The following is a 21698-nucleotide window of genomic DNA, read 5'->3' as shown; positions in this document are numbered from 1 at the left end:
CATAATAAAGTGTAGCATGACTGAAAATGGCATTTATTTTTTTCATCCTATTGAGACTTAAAAGAAAATAACCCAAATAAGTTCATTAGTAAACAGCTCACACAGATTCTGCTCCAGCGGAAGTTAACATTTTAGAAGAAATTAATAAATAATGAAGGAAAAAGGAACCCCCAAAGACAGGTCATTTTTCTAAATTTTCCAGTTTACAATGCTCCCTCTGGGAGGAAAAGCAAAAGAAAAGTCGATATTTCTTGGTTTTCTTTTTTCTTTTTTTGTATATAAAACTTATTGTCTCTTTCTAAAGAAAACTGTAGCTTTTCTCGGTCTGTTTTCCCGGGCCTTTTCCCTTTCTTTAGTTATTAGATATCCCATTTTCCTTTTACTTTACAGCCTCTCCAGCTTTAATAATTAGAGAGAATAAATCACTCATTGTTATTTTTTCTTATTTCTTTTTCCGGTTTTATATATTTTTTTCTTGTAGAAAGATTTCGTATTAATGGATGCTGCTCACTCTGTGTCTTCTCGAGAATTAATTGGGGGCAGTTTTCCGTCGCCACTTAGCTGGACCAGATGTTCCTGTTTTATTGTTTCGGAAAATCTTAACAATGAATTTCTAAAAATCTTATGTTCAATGTGCAGATTGAACATAATATCTTTGTCAGAAGACATATCAAGTGTCGTACTTGGAGAGGGGAGATAATATTTATGAATATCAAAAACCGGAAATTCCGTCTTTTCTTTGTGAAACGCATTGAATAACCTTTTTAGAGTTTCCTGCGATTACCTAAAATCAATTAGCCATAGGATTTCTTTGCCTTGGACATCACTTTGCTAGGCCTATTACTTTGGTTTTTGGAACTTTTCTTTTGGAGGAAATACTGTTAACAGTGTGGTGCTAGAAGAGCGGAAATGTCATGTTTCCAGTATATCCTTGCATTTTAGTGTTCCTGTTTGTCAACTAACATTGTTAGTAGAAATTTTTAAGTTTCGAGCAGATTTAATTACAGAAATTGGTGCAAGTGGAAGTCTTGTGAGTTGTCATAACAGATTTTTCCTTATTTGGGATTCACTCCTGTCTGCCGGATAATTGGGAATATTTTCCTTTGTTACATGATTTTCATTTTTCAAGTGAAATCACGTTTTCGTGTACTAGTATCTAACTTACAGTTTAATTGGCTAGTCGCTAGTGTAAAGTGAATTAGAATTGACTGACTGACGGACTGCTAGCGAAAAGTTGCTTACTTGATTAAAGGACTTATTTAAGTTGATCAACTTAATATTCACCGCGCACACTTTAGACATTTCCATCTACCCCCTCTCTCTCTCTCTCTATCTCTGTTGAACTTATTTCCAACCCTTGGCAAGAAATAGGCGAGTTTGAAGGTAAGTTGATAAATTACGTCAGCAGATTTATTGCGGGAGGTTGGAAGGCAACCCGGGAAATTAAGGCAATATTTTCCCAGTCCCGCGTGTTTTCATAGAATTTATTTTAAATCGTTAATAAATTATTTATTGACAAAAAAATTGTGAGGGCGTCATTGTGGGTTGTCCAAGTTCTTTGCTGACACTTCCTGCGTTTGCACACTTTAAGCGCCTTTAGACGTTCGGGAAATAGGAGGAACAACGAGAAGGAAAATGCTTGTCCCGGTTAGTGTCTTTAAGGGTTTTCTTTGGACTATACCTAGAAGCAAACGGTTGACATGGAATCCCCCATACTGGACTGAAAAGACAAGAAACTAAAAACTAACCATCGCTACAAATTTTCTCACCAGTCTAATTGAGACAAACGTTCGAAACTCAACCTACAAAACAATAGTTATTTATTTAACAAGTGTGGAAAGTAGTACTTTTCCTCACACGAGGCAGGGTTTGCACGCACGAGCGAGCGAAGCGAGGCGAGTGCAAGTGCAAATTGCCGAGTGTGAGGAAAATACTTTACACTCGAGTTAATTATTATATTTTTTCTGCAACCATTAGGGTTATTAACTAAAAAAAAACTAAACAGGAATCACTAGAATCCATTTTAAATTTCTATAAGGTAACTATATAACCTTTTTACCTGTTATAATTAAGAATATCTAATTATTTATTAAAATATTATTTTTATTTCTATATTCCTTTCAATTTTTATTTTATTTTGTTAATATTCGTTTTTTAATTATTTAAATAAAATAAATTTAAATAAGCTTATTAAAGTTTTACAGAAAATATTTTTATAATATTCGCACGAGCGAGCGAAGCGAGACTGGATCATCTGAAATCAAAATTTCGAAAAGATTTCGTTAGTAGATGACTTTATCTCGTACTTGACCGAAGGATTTAGAAAAAAATTGAATTCTTAATTTTTGGGACAACTTTAAAGTTTGATTCGCGATTTTCACTAAAAAAAATTGACCACTTTATGTTTGTAAAACAAGTTCTATTCATTGAAAAAAAAATCCTTCGTCCAAGTACGATTTTAATATGTGTAAAAGAAATACGTAAAATTTCAAAAAGATCGGTGCAGTAGATTTTGAGATATCGTGTCCACCGACTTTGAAAACGTAGTTTTGGAGAAAAACGCTTTTAAAGTTTTCAGCGGTTAAAGGTTTGCGAATAAAACCTGGATAATCTTTTTTTTTTTCAACTTAGACAGTGTCATCGATTCCAGGCCCATAAAATAAGTCCTCCATGTCTTCCAAAATGTCCAAGTTTTCCGATTTATGCTGTCTGCGTAGGATTCTTGCCTCCCGCGTAGCAAGTTGCGCTCTGTGCTCAGCGATGGTAATTCGATTCCCGTCCATTTTCACTCTTACAATTTTGCTCGGATCGACTTGAAATTTTAGGACAACAGTCCTGAGATACTATACTTTAATATAAAAAAAATCGATTTTTTCAAATTTCTGACTGCCTATAACCCCTTAATAAACCTATTAATATTTTTTATAGGTTTTTTTTTGCTCCTTGTCCTGTTTTTTGATACAAAAATAATGGTCACCGTAAGTATAGTGCATCTGTTCACGTTAATGGAGTGTCACCACTGGGTCGCCTTCTCCAATCTTCATTCAGGACATTATATTACATCACATTTGCTTGTTGCAACAATCGTTGCAGTTGCAAATTTCAATAAAAGATTTTTCTAAAAACATTTTTAGAACATTCTAGACATACTTATGTCTCTTGAAGTTTATGTATCAATACTAATTTTATTTAATTATTTATTTATTTTAGTTGAATACCCTTTATTAATGTATTAATGATGTAGAAAATTAACCAATTTTTTTGTTATTAATCATTTTAATGTTAACAAAATTAAAAAAAAATTTGATGGAATGAGGCTTTTTTTTTGTAGTAATTAAATACAGAATTAAAAAAAACTTCGTTTAAAAAAAGAACACTAATTCATTTTTAACGCTGTGTGCCAGCTGTCCGCTTTTAAATAATCATGAAAGAAAAATTATTTATTTTTTTTTCAAGGTCAAAAAAGAAAGAGTTTTCACGAGAATAACTTGAAATGGTAAAATAAGTTATGAAAGTTAATTAAAAAGAAAATAGAAAACGCGTGTGTTTGTTTTTATTAGTTGTTTTTCTTCTTTTTTTTTATTGAATTGAATTTTAATTTTTTGGAGTGAGTTTGTGGTTTTTTAATTTAATTTTTTGGTAAATTTTAAATAGAAATTAATAATAAATGAAAAAATAATAATAATACAGTAAAAAAAATAAAGTAACGGTGAAATTAAAATTGCAGGTAATTCCGAGAAAGAAGAAAAGTAACAAGCGGAAAACCGATCGTGACTAAAACAGTTTGGCACATGGCAGTATTTCCAAAAAAAAAAATAAAAAAATGTTAAGAATGATGTGGACAAATAAATGAACAGTTTGAGAATAGTTGTTTTCAATTATTTCCTATATTTTTTTATTTTTTTGCTATTATTATTTTATTTTGTTTTGTTTTCATCCCCACTCTTCAAGTATTGATACATAGACATAGCATATAAACAAATTGGGCACAGTCTACTCACTGTGGACGCTTTCAGTATAACAGTCTAGGTAACCTACTTCTATTCTCTCCTTTACAAACAGCTGACCAAGAACCTAACCTAACCTAGCCTAACCTAACCTAACCTAACCTAACCTAACCTCACCTAACCTTACCTAACCTCACCTAACCTAACCTAACCTAACCTTACCTAACCTCACCTAACCTAACCCAACCTAACCTAACCTAACCTAACCCAACCTAACCTAACCTCACCTCACCTAACCTAACCTAACCTAACCTAACCTAACCTAACCCAACCTAACCTAACCTAACCCAACCTAACCTAACCTCACCTCACCTAACCTAACCTAACCCAACCTAACCTAACCTAATCCAACCCAACCTAACCTAACCTAACCTAACCTAACCTCACCTAACCTAACCCAACCTAACCTAACCTAACCTACAGGCCGCAATTTCAATTCATTTATTACCTTTCTCTTTACTAGGACAGTATTACGGCCATGTCTAAGGTTTCCTTATCGAACTTTTTACCAGAAATATCCCTTCTATTTTTTTTTTATTGTCCTCTAAATCCTGAAAATAAATTAAAAAAAAAAAAATGGTCTAAGAGCAAATCTTAAAGACCATCTTAATGGAGAGAATTTTGACGTGAATACGTCTTTAAATTTGCTATCATATGGAGGCAATCCAAAAAACCTAATGATAACAAAATCGAAGAATACAGTTTGGCATAATAGTTCTACGAATCTATCGTCTACATCCAAAATTAAATTAGACCACTACATAGCTAAAGGATCAAAGAATTCATTACGATAAGCAAGGACTGTGACGCATCGCGCACGGTGGAGGGGGAAGCGCCGCCATTTTGCTGTGTATCGAGATTTGCAATTAGTATAACTTCGGAGAAGCTACGATGTTCGTTTAAGTTTTAATCGTCAGCGATCGTCACAATCTATCGAGTGTATATATAATGTAAAATATGACAGTGTTAGAATAAAAAAATATTATCAAAAAAATATATAATGTCGGCCTATACGCGTCGAAAAGCCAAAACCAAATACAGAGAGATCGTACACGGTTGGAAAGGCCTTCTCAAGAACAGTCGAATGGTAATAATAAAACACCATATGACCGAGTCAAGCTGTGCCGGGAACGTAAAAGAATGAATGCGGCCGAGCGAATCAACGACGGTATCAGTACATCAGTGCAGCTGGGGCGGTTGAAATTATGCAAGTGGATGATGGAAATCGCTTCTACATCGACAACGGACTGTATAGGCATAGATTGTGTTCGATCGTCGATTTGTTCCCTTGATTTCATCCTAAATACATAAATAGAAATATTTTATATAAAAAATATAACCCGTTACGTAAAGGTATTCACGTACAACACACGGCCGTGTCCATGACACAGTCACAGTTTTTTTTATATTTCGATTAGGGTTTCCGGCTCTACGTAAATCTTCTTTTCGAAAAAGTATTCACTCCACTTTTCTTTTTTTTTGACATGAATTCGAGGTAAAAGCCACACTTTTCCGCGAAGTTCTCTAGAAGTTGTTCTGGAATAAAAGGAGATTGGAATAAAGGGTTGACAATTACCCACAGGTCAATTTAGAGATTGTATCTTCTTTTTGTGAAATTACTTACGTGGGCGGAAATAACCAGTGTAAGACCCCAAAGCAAGATGCCAACAAGAAAAAAATACTTCTCTTGTAAAAAGGGGTTCAAAGTGACAAGATAATGTGTTTTCGTGAAAATCCACTTCCTTGCTAAACAAAAAAGTACCCTTTTCCTGGGTTTTCACTTTTCATCCAGTTTTCCCACCATGTAGGCCGTACTCCTTTATTAGGTTTCCCCCACTTTTTTGCTTCGTTTTTGTTTTCTTTAAGATACGAGGTTTTCCTGCGCCTATGTAATGTTTTTATGAACTCTTTAGTTTGAGTTGCGCAGAAATTAGTTTAAGCTTTTTCAAGCTTCACTTGTTTAAAGGTCCTTTATTCTGATTATTTTATTTTTATATTTTGTTATCTTTTGACGTATTCGTAATCTTGAGGTATTTCCGCTTCCTAATCTATTTAAGATTTGCCATTCCAGGCACTCAAACTTTCAAAAATAATGTAATACTTGTGTAGTCGTATTTCAGGGGTTAAGTCTATCCTACTTTGATCTCTTTAGCACTGCCCTAAAACGTATATTTGTAATTGTATCAGCAAAGTAAAGTAATCGCCTGTTTTTTTCAGGCGAGGCTTAACGTTCAACCACAATTAGATGTCGTGGACGGGAGGGGGCGCAAGCTCATACTTTGGTATAAACAATTTTTTCTAACAAATAAAAAGTAGTCATACGCTGGATTCGAACTGGGGATCTCCCACTTACAAAGCCACGCTCTTGACTCCTGATGTGCATGCGCATGCTCTTTCCCGGGGGGGGGGGGGGGGACCAGGAGAAGCTATGCAGCTCTCAATGGCTGAGCTAATTGCTCTCTCGTCGCTTGACTAAAGAAATCGCGACGCCTGGGCGCGGTTATCTAGGATGAAAGGTGACTTGACCAAAGGGATCAGAATGGGTTTACAGGAGAAAATTTGAAAAAAAAAAATATTTTTATGAAGTGGTCCTGTTCGTTGATTTAAACTGCAAAATAGAAATTGGTGAAACACTTCCGGGGACCCCTGTTTTATTCAGAAATATGAGTATTCTGTGTTTTATTCTTGATCAGTTATTCTGTTCGCACACGCGAGACCTGCGAAGCTAATATGTATTGTGGTACTGGGTTCGATTCCCGGTCTTGGCCGTTGGATTTTATTTAATGGTTAATAAAAGAAATTTACAGTAAAGTATGTTTGCAAGTCGCCTCCGTCCAAGACCCCTAATTTGGTAGTTGGACGTTAAGCCCCACCTGAAAAAATAGGCGATTACTTACTGTTTACACACGCTTTTCAAAATATAGATATTAAAATAAAATATTTATAAAAAACAAATCGTGTAGCTATTAAGATATCTTGAGAAATCGTGACTGATTCTAGTTGGAACAATCAGATCCCCCAGATTGCCGAACTAAAATTGGAAACGATGTTTTCGCTAGCACTACAGCGATCTAGTAGCATTGCTGTGTCACTAACGGCTACCATCTCTATTTGCCATTTCTGCCGCTAGAGTGCTCTGAACACTAACGATGTCCACTGGTGTGAAGAATATACATATATAAAATAAATGACGTCATACATATTGATCCATTACTTCAACAAGCATCATCGCTCTCTCTCCCGCCATTACACACGGCCCCGTCACATCCTGTTCAGAACTACTCGTAATCTTCGGGTGGACAAAATAATAAAGTAAAAATTAAAATTGAATTTAATCAGCTGTGAAAAAAGATAGCGAATAAAGTGAGATGCAATGAAATAAAATTAAGTACGAAAGGTAAGTCATGTTTAAAGTTGGATCAGAGTAGCAAAAACCACTCGCCAATATGATCGTCGGGTTAGAGTTAAATGACTAGTTTTCACTACTTACTTATTTTTCAATTTCCTCTCCCAATTCGCTTTCATTCGAGAATCTATAGCAGGGGTCCCCAAACTACGGCCCGCGGGCCACATGCGGCCCCCTGAGGGCATTTATCCGGCTCCAGCCGCACTTCCGGAAGGGGCATCTCTTTCATCGGTGGACAATGAGAGGAGCACTCTTATATGAGTGCAGTGCCACAAAGCGCGGCGTCGCTCATGTACAGTATTACTTCCGGTGACGCGGGACGCACGCGTCACGGCTCCGAAAATAACAGCCACAAGTAGGAAGAAAGGCAAAGCACTATAACTAAACCGGACATTGGACCATCTCATTAGCCAAAAGCAGGTCCATAGTTCCCACAGAAATACTTGGCAGTTTGGTGATTTAAATTTACTTGTTCTTTATTTTAATAATATTGTATTTGTTCCCGTTTTTTTTTGTTTTTTTTTACTTTAAAACAGTTTGTTTTATAGTTCGGCCCTCCAAAGGTCTGAGGGACAGTGAACTGGTCCCCTGTGTAAAAAGTTTGGAGACCCCTGATCTATAGCGATTACATCAAACTTACAAAAACGCATTGCTCCACCAGCAAATAATGGGGCACACATAAAAACTTGTACATTTGTTTGCAAAGTGAATTATTCACTTCCTGGTTGAAGCGCAATTTCAAGAGAGGGGGGACATCAAAGAGGAAGAACTAAGAAATCTGGCATGATGACGAGGAAAAGGATTCTGCCTGCAGCTTAGTTGGAACTCACGCATTGTCTCAGGAATCCCAGCGCTTGAGTGATATTTAATCCTTATTCCTTTAGAAGGAGTCACCTTTGCCCTCAAGATCCTTTAAGCTTCCAGGCAAAGTTTTAGATTCATGTTTTTTGGTAATCAAATAAAATTGTAGGAGCTGTTTGTGAGGAAACCTGTTCGGCGAAGTGCCATTCCCGGCCAGCTGATTTTATTTCAAATTTAGTAATTCAGCCTCACATTTGATTCTTATTAATACTATACCGGTGGCATTTTAACATCGGAAACGGTGGAGATCCCTACCGGAGATTGTGGCATCTGGTAATCTTTACTAGAACTTTCTAGGTTTATTTAGTGCGATTGAGTCGTCTTGCTCCCTAGTGTCCTGTTGGTTTAAAGCCCCGGAATCTCTCATGAGATGAGGGATGGGCGGGGAACAATGGGTATTTTAGATTTGCCTGCGTTCCTTCCCTTTTTGGTGGAACGCCCTTCTAATCTACAGTCTACAATACCGGTATCACTTAAGCTTTCCTTTAAGCCTATCCTTTCTACAGGAAGTGCCCTTTTTTCAAATTTTCTTGGAAAAATGATTCATGCGGAAGTTATCGATCTACGTATGAGCAATTAGTGCAGTGAGATTAAGGAAAATCCTAGAAGTCTTTGGAGGAAATCCAAAAAAAAACTGGAAAAGTGATGCTACAAGACACAGGAAACCTTAAAAGGGGGGGTTTTCAATTTGGAAGATCTCTATGATTATAACTTCGTTCGTCGGACGGCAGTGGAAGTGAAAGTAATTTTGGTTTTAGTTTGAGAAAGATTGGTTTAAAGTTTGGCATAGTTTTGCTAGACGATGTGCCAACACCAAGGGGATTCCCAAGCAATTTAGGCAAAACAAAGCAACTTTTGCCTTCCGTAGACTTAGAAGGTCGTAAGTTCTGCCCTGCTTAGTTATAGGTGTAAAAATCCCTTATCCCTCAATGGACAGGAACGCTTCTTTCTTCTGCATCCCTTTTTGATATGCCGTGACATCATGAACATCCAAAATATTAGCTCAGATGTCGATGTTTTACAATATCCGTTACAGAATGGTTTAACTGTAATTCTGTAAATATCCAAATATCGCCCTCTATCCAAAAAACAAAATGGGCCTCCTAATGCGCATGCGTTACAAAAAAAAAGAATAGTATTGTGACGTCACAACATTTTGCAACCTTCTCTTGGTTAATTGTTTCGTCCTTTTTCTATTTGCGATACTGTTTTTATCTTGTGACGGTGTTCAAGACTTAATCCATCCCCCATTATTGTGGCATCAAATTCTTTTGTGATTAATAAGTTTGTTTTCTTTTTTAGACATTTCATCCCCACACGCCCCCGCAGACAGGTTAAATATAGATGCATGAATCCAGATTGTTAGATTGATGATAGTCTTTCGCCTTGCTTTCGACAGAGATTCATCTGCTTTCAAAGTCTTTGAAGTTGAACACATGGCTGGACCAGCGAAACTGGACAATATCACTGTTTACACGCTTCCCATTGGCCAGCTTCATATTACAATTCCATCTTCAGAGATTGAAAACTAAGATTTGTGTTATAGTGCTACCTGTTACATCATCTGACTCTTTATTCGAGGTCCTTTGAGATCGTACGTTTTTATATTTTTTTATTTTTATTTTGACATATGGTGGAATTCCAGCATCCCCTACACAAATCTAGTGATTATTCAAATTTTTAAAAGATGGTTGAAAGTTCCAAATTCGGTCATGAATGCTGAAAAACAGAATTTAAAAATAGATGAAGTTAATGATGTAATCTTTAAAGCATTGAACAGTTTCTATTTAGTTTTATTTTTTGAAGCCTTGTCATTTTGGAGGGAATTTCAACAAAGTTCTTCCATGCCAGTTGTGGGTGACATTATTCTGGAGCTATCCTAGTTCTGGAATATTGGGAGCTGAAGAACGCAGCGTACAAGTTAGATAATAATAAAAAATTGTACCCTCTTCCAATGGAGGAATAGGTAGAGGGTCTGTGAGGTTTTTGCTCGTTCCTCGAAGTATCATCTGGGTCTGAAGAGTAATTGAGATTAGAACCTTCAGGTTTTCTGTCTTTGGCATGCTTGAAAGCTATTTATTATTCCAGGATTGGATATCAGAGGGTACCTTGTTTTTTCGTGGGAACCCACCTTCATGACCTGGAACTTAGCACAAAAACCTCCTTTTTTGCTGTAGTTACAACTTTATAGTTATTACTTCTTCAGGCGGGCTTTACGTCCTACTACCTAATTAGGTGTCGTGGACGGAGGCGACTAGCAAACATACTTTACTGTATACTTCTTTTATTAACCATTAAATAAAATACAAGGCGTAGACCAGGGGAATCGAACCCACTAAACCAACAATACATCTTAGCTTTGCGGGTCTAGCCTATAACCGCCTAACATACTTTACTATAAATTTCTCATATTAACCATTAAATAAAAATCCAAGGCCTAGACCGGGGGAATCGAACCCACCAAACCAACAATACATCTTAGCTTTGCGGGTCTAGCCTATAACCGCCTAACATACTTTACTATAAATTTCTCATATTAACCATTAAATAAAAATCCAAGGCCTAGACCGGGGGAATCGAACCCACCAAACCAACAATACATCTTAGTGTTGCGGGTCTAGTCTATAACCACCTAACATACTTTACTATAAATTTCTCATATTAACCATTAAATAAAATCCAAGGCCCTAGACCGGGGGAATCGAACCTACTAAACCAACAATACATCTTAGCTTTGCGGGTCTAGTATCTTAACCGCTCGGCTACCGTATACTGATGTATTTTCTAATTCTATCGATGATTTCCAAGTGTTAAATTTAGTCTTGAAGCTTAGATCATCAGACATTATACTCTCTTAAAGTACTTAGAGCTTATTTTTATAAAAACTAAAGGTAATAAAAGCACATTATGTTCTTTAGAACTTACTTATTTGTTTCTATTGAAGTGGAAAAAGAGATAAAAACATGAATAGAAATGGTACGCCCAAAGAAAGAATAGAAATGGTCCATAGCGTGCCTGTGGGTAATTGTTTAGCGAATGGAAGAATTTGGCCGCCATCCAATTTGCTCCTCTAATAGACGCTCCATTCCACACTTTAGCTCACTTGCGCCTGTGGGCGGGTATGTTTTGTAAGACCTGGGGAACTAGTGCCGTAATTTCTTCCTTTTGTTTTGGGTTAAAATTATTTTTAGGACATTTTCCCGGTATTTTTTACTTCCCATTACTCCCCCTCCCTCTAAAAAGGGAATATTGCGATCCTTACAGGACTGAGACCAAGTTATGAGGGCGCATACTTCATGATTTCTGTTAAAATGTCGCTCATCCGGAAGTCTCTTTAATGGCTGAATCGATTCATTCCCCCCCCCCAAGTTTTCTAAGATTTTGGCGGACCTGTTGATTTTTTAGATTTTCTTCGACACATTTCCTCTTGAAACTGAACGTTAAGAAAAATTCTTGTCTAATATTTATGAAATGTCTAACCTAAATTTTTAAAGTTGGAAAAAAGTATCACGTCACCGGAAGTGGGAATAGTTTTTCGAGATTTCTGAAGCTTTAAGCCACTCATGGACATCCTAGAATGGTTTTGTTGTTTATTAAGTACAAAATTGTTGCAATACAATTATAATTACATAAATTGTGGTGGGGGTAAAAGTAAGTAAAGTAATGTTATTGGCTATTTTTTCAGGCGGGGCTTCACGTCCAACTACCAATTAGGTGTCTTGAACGGAGGCGATTAGCAAACATACTTAACTGTAAATTTCTCATATTAAGCATTAAATAAAATGCAAGGCCTAGACCAGGGGAATCGAACCCACTAAACCAACAATACATCTTAGCTTTGCAGGTCTTGCCTCTAACCGTCTCGGCTACCGTGGCGCCTTTGTGGTGGGAGTATGACGTATGAGCGTTTACAAATAATATTTACGTTTATTTTAAGCATCCAATAAAAAAAAAAAAAAATGGGTCCCCGAGAATAGAATAAATAGCTATTTGAGATCGAAATAACGATTTTATTGTAAATTGGAAAAAGCAGATACAATTCATAGTGTTTCTAGGCTAGAGACGGCTAATAAATGTAATAGATGACCCATTTATGGGAGCTACAATTGCAGGAAATTTGAACCCATAAATCATAGAATGTTTCTAGCTCAAGTCGTGTTCAGATCTAAAGGCTAAACTCAGTGAGTGTTGCAATGGCGGTTGGTTTGGTTGAGTGTGAACACGTTTATATGAATTCACCCCTTCTACGCTCCCTGTGGTGGGTTGTGGGTTACGTTCAAAGGGTAAATTAAGTGTAAAGATAAGCGAAGTGAAGCCTGGGTTCTTCACACAGTACCCACACCACATACACAGTTCGACCTTGATTAGATGGGTTTTAACATTTTACACCTTTCAACCGCAACTGTTGTTATTTAACTGTGTATGTATTATTTCCGGTAACAAACGGAACTGACGCTAACTAGGCAAAATTTTGCTAATTTTTTATTGGGTGCAGTACCATGAACCTGGTACATTAGCTTGCTTATTTACAGCTTCATTCAGCTGATTTGTTTTTTGTTTTTTTGTGTGTGTGTGTGTGTGTGTGCCAAATCAATAATAAATCAAATGTAATTGCTCATCTCCTGCAAAAATCTCTCAATAAATTATTAGCATGACAAAATTGCTTCATAAATGAAAGAATTATCTAGCTAAATCGATTTTTAGCTGAATATTTAAATGTCAGCCATCGATTTCACTTGAATGTAGAGCCATCGTTGATTGGAACGGTGATCTTAGCATCTTTAATCGTGCCTTCATTTAATTTCATCTTACTGTTTCCTCTTACTGAATTAGTAATCACAACTTCCGTTTTTTGTGTACAGATTTGTACAAAAATTTTATTACATTATTTTTATAAAAATGTTTACGATACATTCAGCTTTTTGAATATAACACTATGTATAACAGTATGTAACCTCCCTCACTCAGTCAACAAGTGTAACGTGTGACGGAAACTTAATGGCAAGAGGAATACTCTGATGGTGGTAGAAAGTCCGAAACCGGATACTATTCAGGGATCCAACCATCCTTAATATTTATCCAAGCGTTAGGCTGGTACCTAACCGGAAGTGGCACTTTAGAGGCAAGTTTCCTTCGGTAAACTTTCGGACACAAGTTTTAGGACTACATAAGTGCAATTATTATCCATAGTTAAAGAAAAAAAAAACTTTAAAAAAAGTGATTTTAGTAAGAAGTATTTTTGGCTGATAGATTTGAAGCTAAAAAGTTTTCCCAGGAGACCTCATCCCGGACATTTCCGGTGAGAGGTCGTTGTTTAGAAGAGGATGAACTCTAGAAATGCCAAATCATCGTGAATATTTTTTAAGTAGATCATTTTTGTAAAATTCAAAAGAAGATTTATCTGTAGGTGACAAAACACTTTTATCTAATCTTATAACTTATTAAAGTAAAAGTGTCAAAACTTCATCTCTAGTTATAAATAGCTAATGGAGGGGGAGGGGGGATTGAGGTTCATTAAACCATCTTGAAACAGACTCTTGGCTCAAACCCACCCAGTGGCGCCAACATTCCCGTAAATAAACAATCCAAGTCCTGTAAATTATTTATTTATTTAAAGAATAAAGGAACATTTTCTCCAAAATGTATTCCAGGGCTGAAAGTTTTTTTGTTTGTTAAAGAGAACTCTGCTGGATTCCATGACTTAGTAGAGCCCAGGGTTGCGTGTGTGAAACCGGGTGAAATTAAATCGATCGAAAACCAAACAGGAAATTCAGAAGTTGTAAGTTCTAGCGTAATGATTATTTAGAACGGGAAGTGATGGTCTTTGGCGCAGTAAATTCCATTTAAAGGTGATATCATGCAAGGCGACGGAACGACGCCAACGCTTTGCTAAAAGCTTGAACATGCATTTCTCGCTTTCACTTCCTTGTAAGCTGATATAAAAAAAGTTAGGTATAAGGATCCGCTGGAAATTTCTCAAAAAATGGACCAGAAAAGAATTGATTAACCTTAAGATAATTCAGAAGGCAGAGGGTCAACATTGTGAAATTGAAGAGTATGGTGACGCAATATCCGTTTTAGGGTAACCTCAGGGTGAGGTTTAAAAGGAGAGAGGTTTGGAGAATAGTTTCAGTAGGGGTAGGATTTCTGTCCAGGGATTGCGTGAACTAGGGTCCTTAGGGGCACCCCTCTCAAATAATAATAATCATTAACAACATTTTTTTTTTCTAAATAACTTTACGATCTCGAGTTATTTATAAAAGCAAAATAACGCCCTCTACGTACGTAGTACACTAATATTGCGTGACGCATGCCAGTTATAGCTTTTGCGTAATTTTGTTTATAACCTTTTAAATAAGTAACCTAATTTTCAGACACGAAATATATATAGTATAAAATTATATTTTTTGAAATATAATATTAACTATATAGGTTAATTATTTCCTGTCAATTCTCGCTAGAGCTTTTCACTAAGCTGTAGCAAAAAGTTTAGAAAAACATAATTTTAAAGAAAAATTATTCTTTATTGAATGTGATTTTCTTTAGGAAAATGCTTCGTTTTTTTTTGTTTTTTTTCTTCTTAGAAAATGGAGTTTTCCACCAGACTATTTTCAAGGTGTGAATATCTGGGTTTCGTGACCGTAAATTATTAAACTAAGGATTTCAAGATTGGCGAGGAATCGGTCCAAATAAAAAATAACTCATCTTTTTTGCCAAAGTTTCGACAAATATATTGCCTTCTTCATGGGGCCTGTATATTACAAATACACAAAAATACAAACAATTTAGAGAGTCTGTAACATAGAAAATCAGTAATATAAAAATAAATATAAATAAATAAAATACAATAAACTCTTTATAATTATTGAAAACTTACGTGGCCATGCCGGGTTGGTTGAGTTACAGAAAACTAAGAGCCAGAACTGGACAGCAGGTATATACATATATACAGATATAGCGGGTCTTACACGGGAATTTTGGTAATGACAATAATTGTTAACTCAACCAACCCGCATAAATTATAAAGAATTTATTGTATTTTATATTATTTATATTTATTTTTATATTACTGATTTTCTGTTGTTACTGATTCTCTAAATTATTTGTATTTTTTGTATCTGTAATATTCAGGATCCATGAAGAAGGCAATATATTTGTCGAAACGTTGGCAAAAAGACGAGTTGCGGTTTATTTGACCGATTCCTCGCACAATCTTGAAATCCTTAATTTTCAACGAAGCTAGATGAGATATAGGGGGACCTCTTTCGACTAAAGGTAAGAGAACACTGTCCGTGGGCCGGCAGTACACTGAAAAAAAAAAGCTCCGATCGCCGAGAACTTTAGAAGTTGAAGCGACTTAAATTATTATTTTTTTAAAAATATTTAAAATAATATTGTAAAATGTAAATTACCTCTAGAGCAGCGGTTCCCAACCTGGGGTAAGATTGTTTAGGGTGACGCAAAAAAAAAAGTTATTATGGCGGAAGATATAAAAATTATACAGATTTATTATTAATGAGAAAAAAATTATATAATAAATAATTCCTACAACTTAATTACAAAATTATTATAATAAAACTGAATAACATATAAATTGACAAGAATTAAGAACTCATTCGATACTACAGTATTTTTTTAAAAAAGTAAATATACGAGGGTCGTTTGAAAAGTCCGTGCAAAAATAAAAACTACTTAATTTTTTGGGGTAAACCTTTTTTATTTTTCAACATAGTCTTCTTTTAGGCTTATACACTTCGTCCAACGCTGCTCTAGTTTGTTGATCCCTTCCGAATAATAGGATTTATCCAAGTCTGAAAAATAGCCATTCGTTTCTGCAAATCACCTCCTCGTTTGAATAAAATCTTTTTCCCGCCAGCCATTTCTTCATATTGGGGAACAAATAGTAGTCCGAGGGAGCCAAGTCTGGAGAATAGGGGGGGATGTGAAACGAGTTGGAACCCTATTTCCATTAATTTTGCGACCACAACTGCTGAGGTGTGAGCTGGTGCGTTGTCGTGATGGAAAAGGACTTTTTTGTGGGCCAATCGTGGGCGTTTTTCTTGCAGCTCGGTTTTCAAACGGTCCAATAACGATGAATAATATGCACCTGTAATAGTTTTACCCTTTTCCAGATAGTCGATGAGGATTATTCCTTGCGAATCCCAAAAGACAGTCGCCATAATCTTTCCGGCCGAAGGAACTGTCTTCGCCTTTTTTTGGCGCAGATTCCCCCTTGGTAACCCATTGTTTAGATTGTTCTTTGGTCTCAGGAGTGTAGTGATGTATCCATGTTTCATCCACAGTGACGAAACGACGCTTAAAGTCCTGCGGATTCTTCTGGAACAGCTGCAAACCGTCCTTGCAACACTTCACACGATTTCGTTTTTTGGTCAAGCGTGAGCAATCGCGGCACCCATCTTGCGGATAGCTTTGTCATCGTCCAAATGTTGATGCAAAATATTATGTACCCGTTCATTCGAGATGCCCACAGCACTAGCAATCTCACGTACCTTCACTCTTCTGTCATCCATCACCATATCATGGATTTTATCAATGATTTCTGGAGTAGTAACCTCAACAGGGCGTCCAGAACGTTCAGCGTCACTTGTGCCCAAATGGCCTCTCCGAAAATTTTGAAACCACTTATAAACTGTTCTAATCGAAGGTGTAGAGTCACCATAATGTTTATCAAGCTTCTCTTTAGTCTCCTGAGGCGTTTTGCCTTTCATAAAGTAGTGTTTAATCAACACACGAAATTCTTTTTCGTCCATTTTTTTGAAAATCACTCGACTTCCTCGATTCAAACGAATGCCAAACACAAAGAAATAGACCGATCTGGCTGAAACTTGGTGTGTGTTCTTCCAAGAGATGCTACTAACTAAACATAACCTCGATACGCGCCAGTGGTGCTATCTCTCTGACTTTGCACGGACTTTTCAAACGACCCTCGTATTTATAGATCAAAAATTATTAAATGATTTCTTGAAAATGTAAAAATTCGAAAAAATGTTGCTTTAGTTTTGACTAATATTACACATGGCCCGCATATAATTTACTTCTTCTTTATTAACGCTTTGCTGTTTCTATTTACGACCCCTGCAATAGTTATTGGTTTGAAATGTTTACCTATTCATAGATGATTTTTTTAATAGGAACATATCATATGTACATGTTCTTTACAAGACACATTATATTTAGATTGTTTTGGTGTTAATTTAAAGTTAAAATACGTAAAATTAAGAATACGATTATTTATTTTTTTTATTTATATATATATATATAAGTTAGGGGTACACACTAAGGAAACAATCAGGTGAAGGGGTACACTAATAAAAAAAAAAGATTGGGAACCGCTGCTCTAGAGAGATCCCTTTTTATAAGACAAACTGTTCCTAGAGTTAAAAATAATGAAATCTCTCTCTTTTTAAAAAAAAAAGTACTAGTTTAATTTACTAATTGAGATATCGGCGGGTAAGCAAATAATAAGAACAGCTGATTTATTAAATAAGAACAGATGATTTCAATTAAAATTAAAACAGCTGATTTTTTAATAAAAATTAAGGTCAGATGATTTATTATAGATTAGTGGAGGAATTTTGTTTTTGCTTCTTTTTTTTGGGTAAATAACATTGATTTGGGTGAAGTAGGTGGATAGAGAGGGAGGGGGTGGTTAGACATGTGATTTATAAATCTAGTGTAGAAAGAAAATGTGTTGTTGTTTTTGTGTTGATGTGCTTGTTGTAATATACAGATTATGATGTTGATGTAATGGTTGACAAGTTCTCCCCTCTTTTTTTGCCACTGTATCCCTCTCACTCTCTCGCACACACACACTCACTCCAAGAGTGTGCAATAGAGAGAGCGTACTATACTACAGTGTGAGTCAGTGTATAGTATTGGTGCGAGTTGTTGACGCCATGGTAACCGTCTTTTCCCTTCTCCCACTCCTGCCACTCCAATTGGCTGTTCCTTCCACTCTACTACTTGCTTGTTTCGTGTGTGTAAGTTCGGTAGTAGTGTCTGTACTACTGTGTGTAAGTATGGTCCGGATATTAGTGTGCAGTACCAACACAAACCTTCGAGCGAGTTCAGTGTTCCACCTTTCTTGAAAGTTGTTAGTCGTTTAGTATTTTGTGGAAAAGATTTTTTTGTTTTATTGTTTTCCCACACAAAATATCATCAAATTATTGTTACTTTTTTTACGGTTTCAGTTTCATTAATTAATATTTGTGTTTATTGTTACTTAGTTAATTAATTATAAGTTTTGAGTTTTAGTTCTTTATAGTGTTTTTTTCATTTCTCTCAAGAGATAAATAGAAAAGTAAATAATTCTTCCCCTATCCCCCCAAAAATATTCAGTGAAAACGTGAACAGTGTGTAAATAAGTAAAAAGTCTCAAAAGTGGTAACAATTCATTTTGAGAAGATAACAAAAAGATGAAATTATTATTTTTCTAAAAACATTTAAAAAAAACAGGGTATAAAATGAAAACACGTGCGTCTATTGTTTTGTGTTTTGTGTTTTTCTTTCAAATCAACAAATTTTGTATGTTTGTGAGTTCAGTTATTTTTTGTGTTCATTTGTTTGTATGTCTGTGAATAGGGTATTTTTTTTTATGGCGATCATTATCACTTTTTATCATTTTTGTATTGTTCGTTTTTTCAGCACTTTTAAAGTTTGGGTTCTTCCAATTTTCTTCTTTTTTTTTCTAACCAAAACAACTCACACGACTTTTCCTTTTGTCGTAGTTTTGTGCGGGTAAAACATGCAGGGTTATGTGCTCACCACTTTCAAGGTACCGTGACCTACCCCTACAGTGGGGTAACTTTGTGGAAAGATGTTTCCTGGCCTTTACAAAAAAAAAGAAAAAAAAAGAGGAACATGAAGCATTCGCGTCCTGTTTACTGAGCGGTCCCAATGGCACGTGATGTGCCTTTTATGGACATGATCAGCTAGTTCCTTGATCGCAGACTGGGCTTCTAAGTAACTTCCTTTCCAGCCTAAAAACAGCCCCCCAAAAAAGTGTCTTACCGTATTTTTCCGAAAATAAGACATTGTCTTACTTTCTTTTTAGGTCCAAAATACGTGCCTAGGTCTTATTTTCGGGGGGGAGGGCTTCAAGTACAATAAGTAGATTTATATTTTTTGTTTAATATATTATTTATATACAGAAATTTAAATTTATCCAATTACAGTGATGTCATCTTCTTCTGGAAGAACATCGTCATAAATTATCAAATTTTGAATTCTATTCTGATTTTCCTCCCAAAAATCCATTTCCTGTGTTCGGTCATTGGTCCGAATCTCTCATGTCTTGCAATATAGCTATCGTTAAATGAATACTTCTTGTCTAAGTCCGCCTGTTTGTAGTGCATTGGATACACAACTGTCAGTTATTTTGTCCCCAATGAATTTTTTACCCAATTCACAACTTCTCTTGTAAGCCTGGCTTTACAAAATTACCTCGTTGATTTCTCACCATTCTGTTTTCAATATATTCATTGATTTTCATCCGCAAATGATCCTTGAAATGGTTTGTTTATTGCAATGTCAAGTGTCTGGAGGTAGCCAGTCATTCCTGCCTGGGAATATTAGGGCAGCTAGAGATACCTACTAAATTCAACAGTTTACAACAGCACTTTTTAACGAATTATATTTTTCACATTATTTTAACTAGAGCTTATTTTCGGAAAAAGTCGGTAGGTGCAAGTGACTGCAACCAACAACCGCCACAAACTTCCTGCATGATCCGAGAATAGGATGACCAACTTACGCGCTTATAAGACCCCCCATCCTGACTTTGGTTCCAAATTTAGTAAGCTAGCACCCGTAAAATGTAGCCGCCGTTTCGTCACGCTTCGAGAGCAGCTACTTCCCCTCTCCCACGTTCATGAACATTAACATTAATAACAATAAACAATAATAAATTTGTCGATAAAAATACGTATATAGATTATCCGCCGACAGTCTGCTAAAACAGGCAGTGCTTGCCCTTTATCCTTGGTTTAATTTCCTTTTAAGTAATAAATTACACCTGTAACTACCAGGTGTGAGGAAGGCGGGTTGGAGCAGAGTAGAGCTAGGTGCAGATCGATAGTTGGACCCAATGTTTCCATTCTATCTTTTTCTTTTCTGTGTGAAACGATACTTGTAAGTTTCAATTAAATCGATACGGTAACATGAAAAACTCTCGTACGACTTCTTACTCTTACACAAATTCTTACAGTTGTAAGTAGTAAATTTTCTTTGGATTATGAAACATTTGTAAATATATATTTTTTTCTTTATTAAGTCGAACCACTTTTATAGCATTTCTTGTAAATATTGAGTTTCAAGCCGAATAGGACAAGTTTTAGGGTAAATCGAGAAAAAACTGAGAACGGCACTTTACGTTGATGCTGCACTTTCAGGGATATTTGAAACTTTGGTCAACATAACGCAAATGAAGTCCTTGTCCTTACTTAGAAATGGCCTATCAATGGCAATTCCTCCACAACCTCTGTCCCAGAACTGCCTTGTTTAAAGACTTCCTTGGAAAAAAATGTTTCTTTTTTTTAAAGTTGAAGACGTCTTTGATGGACAAGTCCTTCTAAGGAAGGAACTCAGATGCCTGAAGATGATGCCTCAGTGTATTTGCCCAAGATAATGGTGGATCCAACTGTAAAGAAAGGAAAAAAAAACGAAAATCCCTTCATTTCCTCTAATTTCGGAGAAGGGACTTTGACTGCCAAGTTCCTGACAGTCTGGGAGTCTCAGGCACAGTACTGCATTACTGTGCACTAATACAATACACATTAGAACTTGTAGTTGATCTGTGCAACTGTTAGGGCTTAGCGTACCCACAGGCAAAGTCCAGCTCGTCACCATATACACTATGAAATATTTTCACAGATGTCCTACCTATGTTTTGGCACTTTAGGCAACCATTATAGAGCTTTTAGCCCACAGTGGTTTTGGCTTATAGCCACTCTGTTTGCTGTCTAATCTACTTTCCAGGGTCTTACTTTGCTACAAAGTCAAAATATGGACTTGGCGCTTGATGCTTCATTATCAAGTTGATTTTCACATAATTTCCTAAACTTTCACATTTTAGGGAGAGCGTAGATCGTGTGCCTGCAGACGGGAAACAGATCGGGAAGAGGGAGGCTGGGTTTTCCCCCTCCCAAAGTTCCATTTCAGTCTGTACAGTCTCATTGGAAACATTTTCCCGACGATTTTCTTGATTTTTGAGAGGGCTTCACTACGAGGATTTCGGTATAAAGTACCAATCTACCATCTGACTAGTAATAAAATGAGAATCAATTGCGTGATTAAAATTAGTAATTAGAAATTAGAAATATTAGCAAGGTTGGGCAATCTTGGGGATATTATAAAATTGAAAAGGGGTGGGCCGGTGTAGGTGTAATGGTTATGAAGCGTGGTTT

General features: G+C 36.1%; 1 protein-coding gene across 7 annotated transcripts in view; it reads left to right on the top strand.

Moving 5' to 3' along the window:
• dlg1 (MAGUK family member discs large 1) overlaps positions 1 to 21698 on the top strand; it is a 775373-nt gene that overhangs the window by 462948 nt on the left and 290727 nt on the right. Inside the window, exon 1 of one of the 7 annotated variants that reach the window (XM_074136769.1) lies at positions 18357 to 18827. The exons of 4 other annotated variants lie outside the window; for them this stretch is intronic. The gene's annotated coding sequence lies outside the window, so the exon portion shown is untranslated. Of the gene's footprint in view, positions 1 to 18356; positions 18828 to 20343; positions 20503 to 21698 lie in introns of those variants that run through there. 2 more of the 7 variants (XM_074136772.1, XM_074136771.1) reach the window with 2 other exon arrangements.

This window comes from Rhodnius prolixus, unplaced genomic scaffold, assembly GCF_049639745.1.
Source record: "Rhodnius prolixus isolate KJV_2025 unplaced genomic scaffold, Rpr scaffold_5, whole genome shotgun sequence".
Lineage (NCBI taxonomy): Eukaryota > Metazoa > Arthropoda > Insecta > Hemiptera > Reduviidae > Rhodnius > Rhodnius prolixus.
The sequence above is the reverse complement of the archived record's forward strand: the minus strand, read 5'-3'. Positions and strand labels throughout refer to the sequence as shown.